The sequence below is a fragment of the Procambarus clarkii genome, chromosome 92, assembly GCF_040958095.1.
Source record: "Procambarus clarkii isolate CNS0578487 chromosome 92, FALCON_Pclarkii_2.0, whole genome shotgun sequence".
NCBI classification, from domain to species: domain Eukaryota; kingdom Metazoa; phylum Arthropoda; class Malacostraca; order Decapoda; family Cambaridae; genus Procambarus; species Procambarus clarkii.
In genome coordinates this window covers 6,685,789-6,690,788 of record NC_091241.1, presented here as the reverse complement: position 1 = coordinate 6,690,788, position 5,000 = coordinate 6,685,789, and the positions used below count along the sequence as shown (strand labels likewise).

General features: G+C 52.3%; 1 protein-coding gene across 39 annotated transcripts in view; it reads left to right on the top strand.

Annotated features, from left to right (window-relative positions):
- tou (toutatis) overlaps positions 1-5,000 on the top strand; it is a 435,009-nt gene that overhangs the window by 183,961 nt on the left and 246,048 nt on the right. Inside the window, exon 3 of one of the 39 annotated variants that reach the window (XM_069319212.1) lies at positions 2,100-2,158. The exons of the other annotated variants lie outside the window; for them this stretch is intronic. The gene's annotated coding sequence lies outside the window, so the exon portion shown is untranslated. The remainder of the gene's footprint in view (positions 1-2,099; positions 2,159-5,000) is intronic. 39 annotated transcript variants of the gene reach the window in all.

Genomic DNA, 5,000 nt, shown 5'->3' with positions numbered 1-5,000 from the left:
CTCACTCTCTCTCACTCTCACACCCCAACCATGCTAGCTGCTCTATTGCTCTTTGACATGGCTCTACTGCTTTACTTAACTACACCACACTGCTGGGATCTCCTCTACCTGCGTTATTGGCTACAGTCTTCCTGACTGTGTCAGTCTACCTCCCTAGGAACAGTCAGAGACTCCTCAGGTTTCTCTTGTTGACAGTGTTGGTGCCCCAACCCACTGAGGAGTAGAGGCGCCAGGCGCCCCAACCCACTGAGAAGTAGAGATACCAGGCGCCCCAACCCACTGAGGAGTAGAGGCGCCAGGCGCCCCAACCCACTGAGGAGTAGAGATACCAGGCGCCCCAACCCACTGAGGAGTAGAGATACCAGGCGCCCCAACCCACTGAGGAGTAGAGATACCAGGCGCCCCAACCCACTGAGGAGTAGAGATACCAGGCGCCCCAACCCACTGAGGAGTAGAGATACCAGGCGCCCCAACCCACTGAGGAGTAGAGATACCAGGCGCCCCAACCCACTGAGGAGTAGAGATACCAGGCGCCCCAACCCACTGAGGAGTAGAGATACCAGGCGCCCCAACCCACTGAGGAGTAGAGGCGCCAGGCGCCCCAACCCACTGAGGAGTAGAGATACCAGGCGCCCCAACCCACTGAGGAGTAGAGATACCAGGCGCCCCAACCCACTGAGGAGTAGAGATACCAGGCGCCCCAACCCACTGAGGAGTAGAGATACCAGGCGCCCCAACCCACTGAGGAGTAGAGGCGCCAGGCGCCCCAACCCACTGAGGAGTAGAGATACCAGGCGCCCCAACCCACTGAGGAGTAGAGGCGCCAGGCGCCCCAACCCACTGAGGAGTAGAGATACCAGGCGCCCCAACCCACTGAGGAGTAGAGATACCAGGCGCCCCAACCCACTGAGGAGTAGAGATACCAGGCGCCCCAACCCACTGAGGAGTAGAGGCGCCAGGCGCCCCAACCCACTGAGGAGTAGAGATACCAGGCGCCCCAACCCACTGAGGAGTAGAGGCGCCAGGCGCCCCAACCCACTGAGAAGTTGGGGGCACTCATTCAACTGGGCTCAGCCTGTATATACTAGTTAGCACTGACGGTAATTAACAAATATACTTATTTGACAAGCCGTCGGCTTCCTGTCCTCAACGAGGCCACTAGTGTCAGTGGCCCTCAGGTAAATTACTGGACTAATGGACAGATATAATCGGTAAAATATATAAGTAAAAATACCGAGGTATTTTATAAAGGGGCAAATATGTATTACTGAAATTGTGTATATATCTGTTTATGTAATTTATTCAGACTTGTAGGTTCTCTTAAAGGCTTCATTTCTCTGCCAGTCTGTCTGTCGCTCAGTGACTGTATCGTCCGGTCATTCATTAGGAGCACAGTTTGCAAGGTAACTGTGCAGTATTCCAGTTAGTCGACCAGTTTTTCCCAAGTCAGTCACTTTAACGGCAACAGTTAACCGGAAACCTGAGTGATCCAGTAAATCCCAGTTACTTGGTAACCAGTCAATAGGCTCACGCTGTCTGTCATTTACTCATACCAAGTCATAGAGCAACCATCTGTTAAACCAGTCATCCAGTTATTCACTCATTCGCCCAATCCCCCCAGTCACTTGTTCACCCAGTCGCCCAGTGACCCAGTCCATACAAATCATTCGGCCCCCCCCCCGCTCCCCCCGTGACCATGAACATCTGCAGACAGTCACTGAACAGTTAGTGTTCCAGTTACCTCCAGCTCACTCCGTTTTCTGAGCGAATTCTCACTTGCCTTTCCTCGTCTCTACTGTCTATCTCAGCATTCCCCGCCTTTCTCCTCACCCCTTAGCATTCCCTTTCCTCCCCCACCCCTTAGGATACCCTTCCTCCCCCAACCCCTTAGGATCCCCCCCCCTTTCTCCTTCCCCCCCACACACCCCTCCAGGGAACCCCCAAACCCTCCAGGATAACCCCACCGTCTCCCCCATACCCCAACATTCCCCTATTCCTAACCCCTACTTCTCTTCCCCACTTCTCCTCCCCACTTCTCCCCTCTCCCCCCACCCATTACCCACCACAACAAACGCCACTAATCATTCGTGTTTCCACAGGTAAGCCGGATGGAGAGCGATTAAAAAACCGTACACAGCCGGCCCGAGGCGGCTTGCAGGTAAGAATGTGAGATATTGTTGGCGGGGCTCGGGGTATACCGCCGCTCTTCACCTCTAGTTTACCTCTAGTTGATTTTCCAGTGGGTTTGTGTTCTGCTTTGGTTGTCCGCTTGATCCGGAAATTCCTGCAGGAACTTATCGTGTTCTCTCTGGAAAGATCGCAACTATAATGGAATTGTAGAACAGAACAGGAACAGAACATTGTTCTGGCCGTGTGTGTTCTGCTTGCTGGTCGGCGGAGGTTGAAGAGTCAGGTCAGTACACACAAATATGTAACATGAATGACTTGTTCCTTCTTGACTCACTATCGGGGAATCCAGGGTTCGAATCCCGGTCGGCCAGGGCTGTTGGTATCGTTTTCTATCACTCAATGCCCCTATTCACCTAGCAGTAAATAGGTATCCAGGAGTTAGGAACCGGTGATGTTCACTCTGTGTTCACTCATTGTGAACTACTCCGGAAAGATGCTTAAACCGCATCTGGAACAACGTGTGGTTTACCTGTGGATGGTTCCAAGAGTAGTTAAGTCATGGTTGAGGTCAGGTTGACCTTAGTGATTAACTGGTCAGTAAGACTGTTGCTTCCAGCATGCTGCTAACATAGTCTAATTGATCAAGTTAACTCTAGGCAATCATGACCGGGCTTGAGCAGAAATAGCTCTCGAAACTGATTACAGGTAAAGTACAGGTACAGGCCGCTGGCCCACATGACTTGCCACCAGCAGACTGATGCAGTATCTAATGTCGAACTAAACCAGGTCGTGGGTCAGGATACAACGAAGTACTCCACTGACGAAACCTGTGCATCTTTGCTCTATCTTTAAACTATATAAACATGAGAGGTCCGCGATTGTTCAACATCCTCCCAGCGAGTATAAGACATATTGCCGGAACAACCGTGGACATCTACAAGAGAAACCTAGATTGTTTTCTTCAGGGAGTGCCGGACCAACCGGGCTGTGGTGGGTATGTGGGCCTGCGGGCCGCTCCAAGCAACAGCCTGGTGGACCAAACTCTCACAAGTAAAGCCTGGCCTCGGGCCGGGCTTGGGGAGTAGAAGAACTCCCAGAACCCCATCAACCAGGTATCAAACAGGTGGTTTGATACCTGCAAACAGGTATCAAACAAGTGATCCCAAGCATCGTGTACAGGTGATAGGAACCCACCCGTTTCCGTCCTTGCCGGGGATTGGACCCGAGCTTCTTGATTATGAGCCAGACATATGATATGTCTCCGGCCTTGTGGTGGTGACGATAGTTAAACTGTTCTACTGCTGGTTCTACGCCGGCAGTTAATTATTATGTGGAATATCCCAATTTTTTTTAGTAATACAGTGTCATTCACACGTATTGGCACCAGTCAGGGTCTAAGCTGGGTGTAAGGGTCTAATTGTGCTGGTGGGCTGTGGAGTTTCGGCTCTTTGGTCCCGCCTCTCAACTGCTAATCAACCGGTGAACAGGTTCTTGAGCCTACTGGGCTCCGTCATATGAACATTCGAAACTGTGTATAGAGTCAGCCTCCACCACATCACTGCCTAATGCCTCCTCCATTTATTTACTGTGTGTGCCGCCTGTGCTTGCCTGTGCGTGCTCACCTAGCATTCGCTCGTCTGTGGATGGTGTGTATATCTGTGATCTACCTGTGTGTGTGTTTGATGGTGTGTGTGTGTTTGGTGAAGTGCGTACATGCGTGTTGTGTGGTTGTGGAGGAGCGGGTGTGTCTGGGAGCGGCCACCAGTCATGGGAGCTGCTGCTGGTGCTGGGATCGTCTCCACCTTATCGTCTGGCGATTTCCTGTTGCTTGGTGTGAACCCCGGCCTCCTTCCTCCTCCATCCTGCATCTTCTTTGTCCATACCCTTCCTGCCTTATTCTCTCTCTCTCTCTCTCTCTCTCTCTCTCTCTCTCTGTCTGTCTGTCTGTCTGTCTGTCTGTCTGTCTGTCTGTCTGTCTGTCTGTCTGTCTGTCTGTCTGTCTGTCTGTCTGTCTGTCTCTCTCTGTCTGTCTGTCTGTCTGTCTGTCTGTCTGTCTGTCTCTCTCTCTGTCTGTCTGTCTGTCTGTCTCTCTCTCTCTCTCTCTCTCTCTCTCTCTCTCTCTCTCTCTCTCTCTCTCTCTCTCTCTCTCTCTCTCTCTCTCTCTCTGTCTCTCTGTCTCTCTGTCTCTCTCTGTCTCTCTGTCTCTCTCTCACAAAATATAATCGGTAAAAGAACGTCATTAAAAAGGAGAGGTGCAGGCGGACGTTGAGAGAGAGGGAGAGCTGGGGCCCGTCACTCACCCCAGCTTGAGTGTCACTCAAGCTACATCACCAAGCTGCCAGCTTGGTAAAGCTGTCTTACTGTCCCCTCAAGTCGGAACGGCTTGAGGAGCAGATGTTCTCTCCCCCCAACACTTCCTCCTCACAAGATGGAGTGGGAGGCTGGGGGGAGAGAGAGAGAGAGAGAGAGAGAGAGAGAGAGAGAGAGAGAGAGAGAGAGAGAGAGCTGGTTCCGCTGAGCTGACACACGGATCCCGTGTGTCATATAGGCCTCGGGTCCTGTGTGTCATATAGGCCTCGGGTCCTGTGTGTCATATAGGCCTCGGGTCCTGTGTGTCATATAGGCCTCGGGTCCTGTGTGTCATATAGGCCTCGGGTCCTGTGTGTCATATAGGCCTCGGGTCCTGTGTGTCATATAGGCCTCGGGTCCTGTGTGTCATATAGGCCTCGGGTCCTGTGTGTCATATAGGCCTCGGGTCCTGTGTGTCATATAGGCCTCGGGTCCTGTGTGTCATATAGGCCTCGGGTCCTGTGTGTCATATAGGCCTCGGGTCCTGTGTGTCATATAGGCCTCGGGTCCTGTGTGTCATA